This window comes from Leptonychotes weddellii, chromosome 4 (assembly GCF_054177405.1).
Source record: "Leptonychotes weddellii isolate Sample4059 chromosome 4, ASM5417740v2, whole genome shotgun sequence".
Taxonomy (NCBI): Eukaryota; Metazoa; Chordata; class Mammalia; order Carnivora; family Phocidae; genus Leptonychotes; species Leptonychotes weddellii.
In genome coordinates, this window is record NC_138372.1 from 68216623 (window position 1) to 68234745 (window position 18123).

General features: G+C 40.6%; 1 long non-coding RNA gene across 1 annotated transcript in view; it reads right to left on the reverse strand.

Annotated features, from left to right (window-relative positions):
• Positions 1-18123, reverse strand: part of LOC145721306 (uncharacterized) — a 63562-nt gene that overhangs the window by 44044 nt on the left and 1395 nt on the right. The gene's annotated exons all lie outside the window — the stretch shown is intronic.

The window sequence follows — 18123 nt, forward strand, 5'->3', positions numbered from 1 at the left end:
ATTCATTAGACACTCTTGATAATGAAAATTCCTTTTAGACCCAAGGGAATTGCGTTTCCAGTGGTGAGATTTCAGCTGAGGTCGAGTGACGACCAGAGGCCAGAGAGGGAAGGTAGACAGTAAAAAACGATCCTAGTCGAACACAAATCATACCCGGGTGGCTAATGCAGCCAAGTCACGGGACTACACATGAGTAAGAAAGAAAATGTTTACGAACTTGCAACGGAGCCTCAGAGTGGAATGGTTGAAGGAGAATGATAGGGTCAGACAAAAACTGTCTCCAGCCTAACCTCAGGTGAGGGAAAAAAAGATGGGGATACACTTTTGAATGGGGATGAGAACTGGTTGTACTGGTGCCGAGTATTCCTCCTCCCTAAAATGCATCCCATGACTGTACTATTCCTGAGTATAAATGTTGTCTAGGTTATTCCCAGCTTTAAAAAAAAAGCAATTGACCATATCCTTCTCACCATTTTAATGTTGAGCTATTATAATCTCACATTCCAGTGGCCTTCTAACTGCATGGTTATAGTCTCCTTACACTTCCTCTGAAATTGTTTTTTCCATTGTTATCTTGCATTATAGTCTCATCGTAATGTCATGTTTAAAGGTTCCCCATACACTTGTAATGAAATCGTTTTGCAGTTCAGAATGGCATCATATTGGCACTTTAAGCAGGGTATCCATCACTCTGTATTGATAGTTTTCACAACAAAACACCCTATTTTAGTGGCTGTGAAAGTAAATAGCTGTTGCCAGTGATCTGTTCTTCCATTTCAAACTTAAATGGTCTCATCTGTTTTATTTTACCTTGCAATTTTCACACCCACTGTGGTATGGGCCAAATTTATACTGTTTGCTTTCAAATGAGGACTGTCATTCCATTGGCTCATAAATGTGTGTATGACGAGCCACTTATCTGTTTTGGTTTGGCCTCTGTGCCGTAGAGAATCCCTTACAGTCTGATGATCAATACGGTTTGGCCACTCCACGTACAAGGCTAATGTAGATAAGTCTTCTGCTAATTGAAATCTGGAGGCAAATTATTTGGTAAATGTTTTCAAATCAAACTAACTGAATATCCAAGCGTTATGTATGTAATTACTTCACTACACAATCACACCAAAAAAGAACTCTATTTCCAAATAGCCACACATGCAAAATTTGCATAGCGTTTGAAGGCCAAGGCTCAGAGACAGGAAACTTGAGATGAATGCATGTTGTGTTATTATAATTATTACCCAGAATTGGGCATTTTTATGTAATTTTTTTTTAAGTGCCATCATCACCTGTGGGTGGTTAAACTTGGAGATGTTACCAATTCGACTTAAATCTCCACTTTAGAAATTAAATGTTACCCAACCCAAGTCTAATCCAAACTAAGTCTCACTTGGAAGTCGGCCAGGGCGGGCGCAAGTCTCCTGACAATAGGCTTCACTTTTGAGATCTTTCTCTTCCCTGCTGTTAAAAGAGCCATTACTGCCTCCGACGCAGCTCGGCTTCGGCTGTTTTGACGGTTTTTCACATGTCCAGCCAGAAGTCGGAGGAGCAAAAAGAGAATAAAAGCGATACATCTTTACAAGAAAAGATTTCTGCTAGCATTTTCATACTCAAAGAAATTTGGCATTCAGTTGGAGCTGGGAGCAAAGCTTCAGATAAGCCTTTATTTTATACAAAACTACTTCTCTGTCTTTAGGAGTTAACACAGATAGTGAGGATGACGCAGCCCACGACCAGTTGGGCCACAGTGTTAAACACTGTAAATCCACGTGTTTTGGGCATGTGTGCCTGAGCTAATGCTTGAATATATTTTCTGTCTGGAAGCAAGCAGAAACAGCCGCAGCCATGATTTCGGGTCTTGGGTAACCCGTGGTGCCCAAGAAGTGATAGTTCTTTTACATATCCCCCCCCAAATTTAAATGTGCTTTACGTAAAAAAACAAAGACATGTGCTCTCATTCCAAGAGAATATGGCATGAACTGGAAAACCAAGCAAAATATGATAGGGTTAAGAATCACTCCACAGTGTCCAGCCCAAACGCCACCAGCTCAGGGTGAAGCCCTGCCGATTCTCATTTCAGTGCATTCAGAATAAACCCAAAGAGGACCATGCATACTCGAATGAACACGCATGAAAAACCTAAATGTGGTTTTAAGATATAACCTTAATTATAAGCAGCTGAGCACTGCCTGAAAAACCTCCTGTAACCTTACAGAAGGGTATCACTATACATTCATGGTCTCTGAATTTCTCTGCCTTCAGGCTCTGATAAGCATTTTATCACTTTATCATCAGCTCCTTCTCCTACTCCTGAAAGTAACTGCTAATTCCAGACCTTCTCCAGGCTCCTTAGAGGCTCAGCCCTGCACCTCTCACTCACAGCAGTGGACACTGCCTCCCTCCTCACTGGGAAAATGGAATCCACAGGCATGATCTCACCCTCCAGCTCTCCACCCCACTGCAGCCACCACTTTTCTTCAGTCTCAGAGAATGAGATGAGTCTGCCTTTGAGTCTGCCTTTAAGACTCATCTCCCTCCTCTGGGACCTCATTTAATCAGTTGAACTCTCCCTCACTTATATCTCAAGTTAAGCTCCTCTCTCCCTACTGTCTCCTCTTTCGCCTATAAACATCTTCAAGTTGCTCCCATTATTTGAAACAAAAAAAAACAAAAAACATCTACTTCAATCCCATTTCTCCCTTGTCCCCGGATCTCCCTTAGCTACGGCCCCAGCCTCTCTCTTCTCCCCACCATATCTCCAGCTAAACTTGTCAAAACAGCAGTATCCATTCATTTCCAGTGAGAGCTCCATTGCAGTGTCTTCCAACCCCTCCTTCCTACCAGAACTGCCCTTGTTTCAGGAGTCACCTTTCTGTGTTCACCCAAACACTGAATTATGTTGATAATTACTGCCTCTTTAGTGAGCTCTACCCTCTCTTAACAGCAATGCTACCATCATCTCCTGACTTTCTTTATTCCACTCTGACTATTCCTTCTCTCCTTTTGACATGACTATCCCTCCTCTGCCTACCCTTTCAATGGTGTTGCATCCCCTTCTGAATGCTATTCCTCCTCTACCCTTCCTTAATCTCTTCCACCTTTGTGATTCCAAGTACCACATAAAAGGGATGTGTTCTCTGTCCCCAGCACTGATTTCTCCCCTGAATTTCATATTATACATATAACTGCCTCCTAAACAACTCTACCGAGATGTCATGTAGACATCGTAAACAGCACGTCCAAAATGACGGGTACCATCTTCTCCCAAATCCATCTCTTCCTCCTGTAGTCTCTTTCTACACTGATATCACCACAATCCCCTGAGGTGCCCAAACTAGAAACTTAGGAGTCATCCTTGATTCCCCACTTCATTCTCTACATTAACCAAGTATTTCTGACTTAATGAAAACTTTATTGAATACCATATCCTCCTCCCCATTCCCACTGCCGCTTCCTTATTTAAAGCCCTGGTAATCAGAAGCTAGTCTACTTAGTAGTTTCTCCATCTGTCTCCCTTTAGTTAGCCTTGTCACCTTCAAATGATCTTCCACAAAACAACCTTTTTTTTCTGCCTAAAAAAAAAATAAATAAATCTAATCATATCATTTCCCTTCTCAGAAATCCCTTAATGGCTCCCTCAGCTATAAGATATTTTGCAGGCTCCTTCACATTTCTTACTTTGCCTTAAAGAGCTTGCCCCTGCTGACCTCCCCAGCTTCATCTCTCCCCTCTCCCTGACTCACATTTTATGGTCTAGGAACACTAAATCTTTCACAATTTCTCCAAATACCACACTGCTTCACACATCCATGACTTTACTTGGACTCTAGGGAAAATACCTAGGGTCCTTTCTCTAAGTGGACTTTGATCTATAGATCAAACAATGTATTTATTGGGCTTTATGGATGATACACTCAAATTACCTCAGTTAAAGGGGTTTTGGTGTAACATAACTGACAGGAAGTCCTATAAAGGCAACATAGAACCAGGCTTGTGGGAGAACGGAAATATCATTTTAAGTACAATAGCAACTCTAGGAGGATTATTCATAGGAACACTCTACTGCTGCTCATAGAGTTTCTCCTCCAGAAGATTTGTCTATGGCTCATGGCTCAAGTGTTCCTCCATTACAGTGACCCAGCTTTTTGTTTTACTGCTTTTGCAGCAACTTACTTACTCTCACCATATTGTGGTTGCTCTCTTCTCTTCTTTCTAGCCCGTAAGTGCTTATTGCCTTCTCTTCTGTATGTCTTTCTGCTTTTACCACTTTCTTGCCTTATTACCTAGTACTAGAATTTAAACTTCTCATAGAAAAGATCAGATTGCTTGGCTAAGTGCCATCTGTCTAGATACCCTAGATACTTCTTTGGGCAGCATTGTCCCCCTTGACCATTTTATAGGTGTAAAGTGTCTTTTCCTGGGTGTGAGAGTCACGTAGAGAAATTAGGACGATTTCTGAAGCAGTTGCCACCAAGAAGGTTGTAGATATGTGTACCCTGGGACCTTGCAGAATAAGGTGATATGACTGGCAGAAGCTCTCCATGACTTGTAAGTTCATTTTTTAAATCCTTACAATTATACCATCATAAGAACACCATTTGTTGAGCAACTACTATGTGACAAATACTTTACATACATTATTTTTAATTCTCACCAAAATGCTGGAAGACAGCCACTGTTAAAACTTTGCTGAGTATCAGCAGGGATGGTTAGCATGCTCGAGGTTGCACAAATGACCGAGCAAATGGTCAAACAATTCGAAGCCAAAAATGCCTGGCTCCATGGCAAATGCCATTCCCTCTGAACTTTGCTATATCTAGACTATATTCCTCCAGCCTCATGTCTTTATTACAGACCACTCTGTAATACTAACCACTTTAAAGCTTTTCTTATTCCCTAGCCATGCCTTTGTACAATACAAGAATGAAGTTGCTTCTTTTGACACCTGATAACTCAGTCTCACTGTCTAATATATGTGAGACCCTCATCTCCAAATTTCTGCCTGTATCACGCTCAGTCAAAAATTGATCAAAGTTCAAAATGGACAGTACAATCTCCTCATTAGTCCACTTCTCTCATTGAAAAGATGGCTTCAGTATAGAAATAGCCCAGCAGCATTTTTCTTCAGAATGTGACTATACATTAAATATACAAGTATGCTGACATCTAAGTAATTTTAAAAAGAGAGAAATGAATGTGGAGTTTTAACTTCTGTTGGCTCAGTAAGGAGGATGGAAGAGTTCATACTTTTAACAAATGTATGTAAAAAGACATGCACATTTGAACAGAGTAGCAAAAATTTGTATGATTGTGGGAATACAAATATTCCTTTCTTTTTTTTTGTATCTATGTGAAGTTTTTTAAACTGAAAAACTAAACACCATGAGCGACTACACACACCCCAGCTTAGCCCAGTTCAAACACCACTCAGAGGTGCTGAGCTGAGAGGAACCCATTATGAGATCAGGGTGCTATACCACTAAATGTGATTTCCAACATTTTATTTCCACCTTTCTTTTCAAATTGCACTTACTCCCACAACTGCTCTCCTCTATTAAAGGTAAGGGCAATAACATTTCTTCTTTTAAAACAGCAATGATATTACAAAAGAAAAATAGTCAAAATTTGCAAAGTTCTTTTGGAGTTCTCAATGGAAATGGAAACCAATCTCTACTTAACTTGTCCTATGGCTGGCATCCCCTAAATCACTACCTGGGAATAATAGCTTACAAATTTTAACATTAAATAAATGTAAACCATTAGAACTGATGCAAAGTACCATTATTGTGACATACTCTAATTTGAAAAGGGTAAATCAATTTAAGCCATTTTTGTTTAAAATCAGCTCCTTAGGCTGTACACTCATAGTGGTTGCCAAGTTTCAACCCAAAGTGAATGTTAAGGTCTATGTTATTAACCCTTGAAAAATGAGCTCTATCATGGAAACAATGACAGACCTGGGGACTACCAGGTGCAGCTGTTGAAGCTGACAGTCACTCAAGTAAGAGTAATGCCTGGTTTCTTCATATGCAAATCACATAATATGTGCATACCTTTAAAGGGCAATGTCAGATTATTGTAGAAGTGTTTAGATATAAATACCTTTTTTTTAAGAGACCAAATTCATTTATACTGAACTCTCTATGGCTGACATACCATGATAAATCACCTCATTACACAGGAAGCCACAGAGATCACTACTGAAGATGAGTATGATTGTAAATGAGCCTGCTGGAGTCCTACTGTGGCTTGCAATGACCCTCAGTAAAAAGATACCTGTAGATCATGCCAATAGTTGCCCTTGGAACTATATGGAAATAGGGAGCAGCTAATACCCACACTTACAATGCTAGCCAAATAAGTTTTCTAGGGCTTGAATTGTGATTCTTAAAAGGAAGCTATGGGGGTATATTTTTCTTAGCAATATCTGTCAAGCAAATATAAGCCTCCTTTGAACGGTGTTTGCAAGAGATTGAGAAATACACCTCAGTGAATTTATATGCTGGGAAGAGTCACATGGTAGCCTCTGGGTGCTGATGATATTCTAAATCTTTATCTAATAATCATTACAAGGAGTGTGTGTGTGTGTGTGTGTGCAATCACAGAGTTGCACACTTAAGAGCTGTATACTTTATTCTCTATAAATTATTTTGCAACTTTTTTAAAAAGTTAAAAAGCAAAGCAAAACAGAACATTCTGACATCACTACATCATTTTTCAAGTGGCAATCTAGGACAAGAGCTGCTACTGCAAACTTTAAGTGTCACTCGCCCAAATTGGAGATCCACGCTGTGCTCTCCTCTCTGGCCCTTGGCTCCTGAGCCCTTTCATCTTCTTCCTGTGGAAAGATGTCAAGGTAGAATTCTCCCTGGTGAATTCTCCCTGGTGTGAATTTTCTATTCAAATCTGGAAGCATGCATGCTAAAGTGAGATTTCCAAAAACGACCATACTGTTTTTATAGAGAAGAAATAAGATGAGAAGTTGTCTGGACAACTGGCTGGGGGGTTGGGGGGGTGGACAAAGAGAGAAGGGGAAAAAAATCAAATGTTCTGAAGGATATACAGAGCTGGAGATCAAAGATCCCTGGTTTTTCTATCCTCAGGAGTCCCCCCAGGCTTCTTGATCCTCAGTTCACCCTTCTTACCACTATTCATAATCTTATAACCTGTATCTCTCACATCTACGTCGCCGCCTCTCACCTGCTCAATCGCCGGGTAGAGGACAAAAGGAACTGAGAAGTCTCCAGCTGTGCTGTCTGCCCCAGACAATGGGTGCTGTAACAATAGCTCAGCCTCATGTTTAACAATCAAATCATCCATTTGATTTTCAATTTATTTTCAAGGTAGGAACTTTTCTGGTTCTTGGTAAAGAAAACCCTAAGTATATTCAATATCTGTATTTATGCTGTATGCAGACACTTGAATATATGGTAAATGTGGTTTTAGTAGCATACACTGTTCCTTATTTAATTCATCTAGCCTGACAGAGTTGGTAAGAATGAATGCAACAATAGTAATATTTCATTTAGACCCACTGGCATTTCTCCTGATGTCCATTAAAAAGATGTAATATATATTATAAATGTGAGAGCAGGTAGATACACAAGCATGCACTTTACTACAAGGTACATTAATAGAATGATAAATCCCATGGATTCAATCTACAAGAACCAAAATACTCTGAGTGAAGACATCTGTACAGAATTAGGTGCCAAATGAAATGTCACAATCAAATAAAACATCCCTTTACGAGAATCATAGGAATTTTTAGAGCTAGAAGGAACCTTTGAAATCGAGTGAGACTTGCTCCTTGACAGACATCTTACCAACGTTTAAGAAAGATTAAATGACTTACGCAAGGTCACACCTCATTAGTGGAAAAGCCATGCCTAGAAACTTCCTTCTGTAGGCAAAATGTTCCTTCCACTACACCATGACGGCAACTGCTTATGAAGCAAAAACACACATGGGCTCACCATAACATCCTTGTGCATTCATTTCAGTGTGTCAGTGGGTGTTCTTTGTGATGCGTGCTTACAATGTATCACACATTCTGTTAACTTGGCCAAACCCTTCTCTTGAAGACTGAGTCTGGAACCAAATTGGCTTCTTCAGACCTTTGAGTATGTAATACAAATCCACAGGCCCTGCGAGCACTCACGTGGTTGGTGATGGAGCCAAATATTGGCCATTGATGTTCTATATGGATAGCCACACAGAGCCAACTTCTCCAAACAAGCAAGATTAAAACTTTATTTATTTAATATAGTACCTCTGTCCTAACTGGACCAACGTAATATGAAAGCTGAAATTAAGAGAAGTATTACAACTCAGAACATTTCCACACAGAGCTCAGAACCAAGGGGCACAGATGCTGGGACAGCAGGGAGGGGGAGAGAGTGACCATTTCAAGTTTCCAGGCCCAGAGTACATTAGGTGAACCTCCATCAAGCCACGTCCACAAAAAGGGCTCCAAACTGAATCACAGGTTTTGGACAATGGAGATTGGAGGTTAAGACTATGGATATTGAAGGGCACCTGGCTGGCCCAACCAGTAGCACATGCGACTCTTGATCTTGGGGTCGTGAGTTTAAGCCCCACATTAGGCATAGAGTTTGCTAAATAACAATAATAATAATATTCTTAAAAAATAAAATAAAAAGGATATGGATATCAAAACTGCAATACTTCATCAAATAAATATCTGACACGCGATTACCAAAGACTCAAGCTGAAGGCCAGAGAGAACATTAAAACAAACATCCAGCTTTGCTCCTGCCAGTCTGTCTTTGAGAAATTAAGTTTGAGTAACACCAACCTCAGTTGACCTTCTGTACAACAACATGAAAGTCAGAACCTATGTCTGTATCTCAGCTGAAATGTTGCATGAACCAAGCATATGGGATTAGATTCCGGTTTAGATAATAACATTCTTAAAACAACTCTCACCACGAGGACAGTGGAATACCACAGTAGGAGCAGGTTGCTAACTAATACAAATGATTACAAGAATCAGCGTCTACCTATAATTGAATTTAGGAAATCATCAAGGAAGCAAAAAAGAACCAAAAAGCCAGGCTAACCCAGGACAGGTTGTCTTTTTTAATTTTTTTTTTTTAATGAAATCTTGCCATTTGCAATGACATGGATGGAACTAGAGGGTATTATGCTAAGCGAAATAAGTCAATCAGAGAAAGACAGGTATCATATGATCTCACTGATATGAGGAATTCTTAATCTCAGGAAACAAACTGAGGGTTGCTGGAGTGGTGGGGGGTGGGAGGGATGGGGTGGCTGGGTGATAGACATTGGGGATGGTATGTGCTATGGTGAGTGCTGTGAATTGTGTAAGATTGATGAATCACAGGTTGTCTTTTGTTCTTTTGTAGAAATGTGTAGCTGGAAACCACTAGCTGCACTGCCTTGGACACCAGTAAAATTCCTGTAGAGTGTTTTATAAAGGTAATGAACTTGTATGTGCCTCACTGAACAGGCCTGCTATTAAATCTTCCCTAAAAAATGGGATGAGATTGCTGGGGTGTTTTGTGAGCAATGTGAGCTTTGCCTGTAGCATAGTCAGGGATTTTAATCGCTGGCTCCAAAATTATGATTTTCACTAAGTAAAATAAAATTGAAAACAACTCAGAACACCCTCCATATCATCAATTTTTAATCTGCCTTGGTTTTGAGATTTCCCTTGTTAGGAGCAGATTTGGGGGAAAGGAGTAAAGAAGAAATCTCAAATGACGAATGTCCAGCCCTGACAAGCCAATCACAAACAAATTAAATGTCCATCTCTGTCACAGCCGGCAACCCCAGCCTGGCCTGGGGGAAATCCTCCATGTTGTTCAGAACAAATGTATTGGAGGCTAATCAAAATCTAATGAATCCCTCGGGAAAATAGCTTCCTTAGTCCACATCTATGAGAATTATACTCAATTTGGGGGAGGTGTCTACCAGTTGTTCTCTGATACAGCAATTGTTTTGTGAAAAACAGAACGAGACACCCCCAGAAAGACATTTCAGCTAAGTCCATTATTCAAATCTATGCTTCACCCACCGAAGTGTCAAGGTGATGCATTTGCTGATCTGTCTCACAATACATTTTATTACTGACATGCACAGAGCAAAAGACCAAAGGAGGAAAGTCGGGCAGGGCAAAAGAAAGAGAAGCAATTTTTGACTTCCAAACAAAGCCCGCCTGTAACTACTTGGTCTGACTAGCTCTGCCAGTTTCTTTTGTCTAAAAGAATGAGAAGGAAAAGACAAAAGAGAGGAACGGATAAGGGTGAGTTTGGGACATTAATGTAACCTGCAGAGGGCCATGAGGAGGGCAAAGAAACAAGAAAAAGGCACCAAGAGACTTATCATCCGCATGAATCAGATTTGTCCTACATTCTGATTCTTTTCTGGACCTCTCACCCTGCTGGAAGACAAGCTCTTTCCATACAAAATAAAATCCATCATAACGGTGTCAGATATTTCTCACATGCCTCCTAGGTACCGGGCACTTGACACACATTATCTCTAAATCTCACATCCACCTGGCAAAGAAGGCGTTATTATTCCCATTTTAGAGATGAGAAAACCGAGCTTTGGAGAGGCTCAAACCTTGCTGCAGGCCAACTACAGAGCTGTTAAATGGCAGACCAAAATTCAAACCCAGAGCCTAATCCATCACCATAATTGAATCCTTTCCACTCTCCCTTTCCCCCTGGGCTTCTCAACAGTTCTCTCTCAGGAGGCTTCCATTGCTTTTAGTTCCACATTCAGGGCAAATTGGAAGCTGCTTCCTAACAAAGCATCCCTACTACAAACCATGTCATCCCTAAGATAGGTAACAATCACTTGCTTTCCTACTTTGCAGATTATGTAATTAGTCAAAGCAAAGTGGGGCAAAGGCATGTGGAAGCAAAGAGCAATTTAGGGTTACACTTCTCTTATGTATATTCAGTTTTTGCATAAAGACTTATTGTTCTCACCTTTCTGGGCAGATGGAAAAGTGCTGGGCTCCACCATCATTTTAAGGTTTATAGTCCCTGGAAGGGCTCAGATGAAAATGAGGCAACATGGGGCGCCTGGGTGGCTCAGTCGTTAAGTGGCTGCCTTTGGCTCAGGTCATGATCCCAGAGTCCTGGGATTGAGTCCCACATCGGGCTCCCTGCTCAGCGGGAAGCCTGCTTCTCCCTCTCCCACTCCCCCTGCTTGTGTTCCTGCTCTCGCTGTCTCTGTGTCTGTCAAATAAGTAAATAAAATCTTTAAAAAAAAAAAAAGAAAGAAAATGAGGCAACATCCATATGGTTCTAGTTTTTTGGGGGGTTTTTTGTTTTGTTTTGTTTTAACAAAGAAGCCTACTACATACCTCTAATTAAAGCATATACATTAGCATTGGAAATGGTAATTAAAGGATTTATACACATCTAGAGTCCTCTGACAACACACTCATTCATGTTACTATCTAAATGGTCGATTTGGGCGCCTGGGTGGCTCAGCTGGTTAAGTGACTGCTCAGGTCATGATCCTGAAGTCCCTGGATCGAGTCCCGCATCGGGCTCCCTGCTCGGCAGGGAGTCTGCTTCGCCCTCTGACCCTACCCCCTCTCATGTGCTCTCTCTCTCTCTCAAATAAATAAAATCTTTAAAAAATAAATAAATAAATGGTCGATTTGTTCCCATGGGAATTTACAATTTAAATACTATTTTATGGTCCATTCCAAAGACATGTTTCGAAGGGAGTGGAGACATCTCTGAAAAAAAATCTAGAAACTTAACTTTGGGTTGGGATGATGAATTTCTTTTTTAATTGCCTTTAATCTTTCTAAGCACTGGATTAGTAATCTTTGCTAAAAGCGATTTTGGCATCCACGGATTAGCCCCCTTAGGGACAATGTGATATCACTGAGTGCCAGAGTAACATGGGAGCAAGAATCTGGGAGCTGGAGTCAGAAATACAATGGCCTCAAATTCTAGCTTCTCTTCTTGCTGGCTGTTGACTTAGGGTATATTATTTAAATCCCCTGAGTCTCAATTTCTTCCTGTGTAAAGAGAGATCAGTATGTTTCACAGGGTGGTTTTAAGGATTGAATGAGGTAAAGTATATAAAGCCCAACAGAATGCCTTGACACATAGCAGGGTCAAAAGCTATTCCACTCTATACTTTTCTTCTAGATTCTGGCAATATTCATTCAGTCAGCATTCAACAAATACTTTTGCATTTCTCCTAGGTAACAAGGCACAGATCTAAGATTCTTAGCACTAAAATGAGTAAGTTACTGTCTTTTTTTATTCTTAAAGAGCTTATGGACAAGTGGAGGACTTATATACTACTTACACATATATAGAAATGTTTCTCTTAGACATTATGTGATAAGTAAAACTAATTGCTAATATTTATTGAATACTTTCATTGTGGCAAACACTGTGCTTTATACTATTTGGTTTAATGCGTACAACCTGAATGTTACGGAAGATATAAATAAAATGCTATGAAAGCCCAGAGAAAAAACCTATTCATACCAAGAAAAGAAATAATGAAAGCTCTTCCCAAATATTTGTGATATTTAAATCCAGTCCTAAAAGATGAGTCGGATTTTAACATCCTGATATATTCAATAGCCTAAGAGGGGAAGCCTGTTCCAGTTGGGGGGGTGGAGGGGAGGAGACAGAAAGACCAAACATAAAGATCATAAAAGCACTCAGAAAACCACAAGGATCCCAGAGTGGCCACTGGACAAGGAGATGAGGCTGGAAAGATAGACTGTAGAAAGCACAGAGGCCATGCTAAGGACTTTAGATCATTCCCCATAGGAGAACCTGTGAATTGCCTAATTGGATCTAACTTTAAAGAAAACCTTGGCAGTGGGTAAGGCAGATTAGAGCAAGGACTAACTGGATGTAGGAAGCCCCATCCTGGGCCTGGAAATGAAGGTCAAAAAAGTGCGTATGTTCACTGCTATCCCTGCCAACAAGTGGGGGATGAATACAGTTCCTTCCGGTGGTATTGGTGTAGAGAGGGGGAAATAAATGATTCAAACTAAATTTGTAGCTGTCACTGTCTCCCAGAAAGATCAGATTCCTAATAGCCGGAGGAAATCCAATAGGCAAAGAAAAGGCTGTTTAATAGAACTTAGGGACCAGAGAGCAGATATGAACCAAGTCTAGGCCTTAGGAAGATTCATACTGGGATTTTTAAACTTATCTGAGGCTTTTTAATACATATCCCACTAGTAAAAAGCCAATCACTGCAAAACGTTACCTCCTAAGGACTTTATGACTTTTTTTTTTTTCATGTTTGCAGTGGGTAGAAGGGTCGTGGATATCACTTACATGTTGAATACCCCTCAACTCCTCAAGGAAAGGTTCTGTTTATTCCCACCCTTGTTCCCCCATCCCCTATACTGGACATGGGACATGGAGAATGTTGCATAACTCCACTAAATGTTTGATTATTTAATCAATCAATTCAAGACTCGAGACAGTTATAAGCTCGACCAGACTTTGGCTGGATCTAGTAAAATGGGAACCACTCGTTTAGCATTTCAGACAAGGGGACTCAGTAAGATCCGTTTCTAGGTCATCCCTGCATCTCTGGAAAGAGAGTCCCCAGGAGAAGTCTATTTCATCCTCCCCAAGCCCTGTAATATGTGTGAGACAGTACAAAAGCAAGGGAACCCTTGTTCTTAAATATTAGCTATTTATTCCACTCCTGTATACCTTCTAAGTATTGGCATTTGTGTGAACTGGTCTCTCCTAAACAAGTAAATGCCTGACATATGGTAATATGTACAATTTATATATCTTTTAAGATAGACAGGTGTGTACATGTAGTCTAGAAGTTTTGTTGCAAAACTCATTTTCCTCCTCTCAGTCTATAATTGAGTCCCTTCTCACTGGTGTCCCTCTGTCTTCACCTTCCATTTATGCCTGACCCTTCAGTACAGTGTCCTGGCTTTTTCCTCTTAACCTTGGACGTGGGTTTTCAGTCAAGTGTGGTTCCATCCAGTATTCTCTCTACCAGAGCTGGGTATGGCTCTTGCAGTTCCAGGATAATTGAGAAGATGAAGGAAAATAATCATTCCTCGTCCAAGCTCAGAATTAAATATGTAAAAGACAAATCTCTCTTGTATTTGATTGCACATTAAAGCAGAACTCCCTTGTTATGCATATAGAGTCTTTCTGATTTGTTTATTTTTCCAAAGAATATCTTTTGTCATCATCAGTAGATATGTGCCAGGGCTCCAGAAGGTATGGAGCCCAAGAAAGAGTTGGAGGAAAAAACTTTGTCTTGATATAATAGTATAAAGATATAAAGTAGTAAAAATAATACAATGTTTTATGATTTTTTGATGGGATTTCTCATATTTTAAAATTAAACATCTATGAAACAAATACCACTCGGTGGCTCTACCTTGAAACTCAGCTTACCCAGCTGGGACATATCATGAGCAGCGCTGACGTGCTTCAGTTAAACACATTCTGACATGGCCTTAATTTCTATGAAAGGACAAAAAAAAAAAAAAAAGCTGGGGCACAGAAAACTTTGGATAAAATTATGTTCCATGAAACATGGCCTTATTTTTAATTTTGCCCTCACTGGATACTTTACAGACCAATTTTTTTTTTTTAAACAAAGGAGGATTGCTGACTTATTTCCATATTTAAAAGAAAAAAAAAAACAAAGTGGAGCTAAATTTCAACTGAAAGACTTCGATTAAGCATAAAGCAAAGTTTCATGACTGAATTTGAGGGTTCTTCTTAAAGTTTAAGAGAAAGAGAGCAGCTAGTCACAGAGACTTCAAATCTTGTAAATATTCAAGTCTTGTTGTAGGACACAGGAGAAGATTGATCACAAGAAACAATGGGAGGAAGGCAGTTCCTTGAGCACGTCAAGCTCCTGCACATTCCATTCCCACTATTTAAAATGCCTTTCCCACCTGGCAAACTACTAATCATCCCTCAAAACCCAGATCAGACGTCACCTTCTTTAAGGAGCTGTCCTTATCCTTCACCCCAGTGGTAGTTAATCACTCATCTCTCTGTCATCCCTGTATTATGTACATAGTGTGGTTATTGCACTTCTTCTCCTAAGTCGTATTTGTTTGTCCATATGTCAACTTCTCTACCAGAAATATTAATTCCCTGAAAGCAGGCCAATGACTTATTGATCTTGGAGGAAGTAGAATACCTGAGACCTAACAGGTACATTTTTCACATTGTGGAATTGAAGAAGTAAGAACTAAATATGCAAAACTGCTAAGCAGTTCTTCTTGGAACTTGCTCTGCACAGCCTGAGAAGTCACACGAGAGTCGGTCTTCAGCACCCTTAGTCTCCTTTGGCAATTTCTTTCCATCCTCTGATTTCAGCTGTTTTTCTGATGATTACCACATCTACATCTCCAGCCCTGAACTTTTCTCCAAGTTCTAGACTCACATCTCCAACAGCCAGCTGAACATTTATTTCCACATAAGTAGCCCATGAATACCTCGAGTTTCAGTATACCCAAAAAGAACTTTTTGTTCCTTTGCCACAAATTGACCCATCTTGCTGTGCCCTCTACTTGGGTTCATTTCCCCTGTATGACAAGGTAAACACTGAGAGTCAGCTTTTCTCTCCACTCTTATCTACCCTCTTCATTCAGTCGCCAAGTCCTTTCAATCCGCCCATCCTCTCTCTCTCTCTCTCTCTCTCCTCTCTCTTGCTTGGGTCTTCTCTTTGCCACTTCTGCTGAATTCCTTCAAGCTCTCAATATATTTCTCCTAACCAATGCGATAAACTACTAGAAGTTTTCCTGTTTGCAGTGTTTTTAACCCAACTCCCATTATGCTGCAAATTACTTCCCTAAAACATAGACTCTCATCAGTTCTCTGCTTAAAACATCACTGATGGCTCCGCACTGATAAAACCTCAGACTGGTACCCCAAGCCCCCAGCAGTCTCTCCTCTTCCTGTCCATCCATCATTGTCTCATCCTTCCCCACGTTGGGCGCGCACCACACACACGCTTCAAACCCCCTCTGTGCCCTGTCCCCCAGGTCTTTGCTCAGGTTGTTCTACCTGGAAAGTCCTCTGTCTCTCACTTCTTTCCTCTTTCTCCATGTCCCTGTCAATATCTTACTCACATATTTTTTTAAGATTTATTTATTTATTTGAGAGAGAGCGCACATGAGTGCATGAGCAGGGGGAGGGGCAGAGGGAGAGGGAGATAAGCAGCTGAGCTCAGGTCCCCACCTGGGGCTTGATCCCAGGACCAAGAGATCATGACCTGAGTCGATGAAATCAAGAGTCAGATGCTTAACTGATTGAGCCACCCAGACGCCCAGTCTTACTCATATTTCTAAGCCAGCATTTCTTAACTTGTACTCTGGATCCTCAAAGGGGCCAGAGATCAAATTATGGGGATTTATGGACTTAGATTAAAGAAAAACTACATCTTGAATTTCACTAACTCCAAACTGAAATGTAGCATTTCTTTCTATTATGAATTTAGGGAACAAACTACAGAAACACTAGAAGTCCATGTGGCTTTGTCACAAATAGAAATCAGATATATCCATATCACATTACAGTCACTGCAAATATCTTGAATTATCACTTATGCTCATCACTACTTCAAAATTACAATGGTTATTAGATCTACAACTGGAAATTTTTATTTAATACCTTTAGAAAGAAGTGTACTTATTATGATTTCACAATTTTTTTTGATATTTCAACAAATGTGTTTTCAATAAAATTGGTTTCCATTATAATCTTTTGTGTCTTATTTAATAGATTTCAAAACATTATTCTGAGAATGGGTCCATAAGCACAAGAAAAGGTTAAGGATGCCTCTCTGGGTTTCTCCCAAACTCTACCGCCTCTGAGAAATTTTCCCCCATCACCCCAACCCCACCACACACAGTTTAAATTAATATCTCCTTCCTGCTTAAACCTAACAGCTAGTTGAAACTCCCTCTGAGGCACTCATCACCCTGCCATCCTTTGCCGTTATTTATCAGTCATTTACTAGGTTTTTAAGGTCCTGAGGATAGGAACATTTATTTCCGGTTTTTGAGAGTCTCTCCTGGTGTGTGTGTTCATGGTAGGTGATGAACCTGAATTCCGCTGAACACGTTCCTTTTGCAGTGAGCATTTTATTTTTATTTATTTATTTTTTTGTGTGTGTGTATAGATTTTATTTTCCCCTACCAGAAGCAAGAAAAAAGGGGGGGCAACTGGCTGACTCAGTCAGTATAGCACACAACTCTTGATCTAGGGATTGTGAGTTCGAGCCCCATCAGTGAGCATTTTAGGTTAAAAGAATTTAAATTGAGGGGCACCTGGGTGGCTCAGATGGTTAAGCGTCTGCCTTCGGCTCAGGTCATGATCCCAGCGTCCTGGGATCGAGCCCCGCATCGGGCTTCCTGCTCAGCAGGGAGCCTGCTTCTCCCTCTCCCTCTGCCTCTCTCCCTGCTCATGCTCTCTCCCTCTCTCTCTATCTCTGTGTCTCAAATGAATAAATAAAAAAAAAAAAAAAAAAAAAAAAAGAATTTAAATTGAGAAAATAGATATGTTGCTGATGTATTTCTGTGGCTGATGTGAGCTTGCCATCATGTAACTCGATCCGAATAGGTCTGTCCCCCTACCTGATTTCTGCGTCTCAGAGCAAAACGGGGGAACATGGGCAAGGACAGAAAAGATGACTCTAGAAATTCTCTTTTAGTAATCCAGACACATGGCAATGAATGATTTATACACACACACACACACACACACACACACACACTAGAAGGTTTTCTTTACAGCTCCATCACATAACTAACAGTTTAAATGAGTTGGATTTGAACACTCACAAGATAATAAGAAAACATTTGGAATACTGACCATTCAGTGGCCATCTATGCTGTAGGGTCAAAAACCTATTTTTGGAACAATGATTTTTATTGTTACTTGCTATTGCATGGCATAAGGTCTTTGTGTGAGGATATAAAACAGTTCCTCCCCACGGGGCGCCTGGGTGGCTCAGCTGGTTGAGCGACTGCCTTCGGCTCAGGTCATGATCCTGGAGTCCCGGAATCGAGTCCCGCATCGGGCTCCCTGCTCAGCGGGGGGTCTGCTTCTCCCTCTGACCCTCCCCCTTCTCATG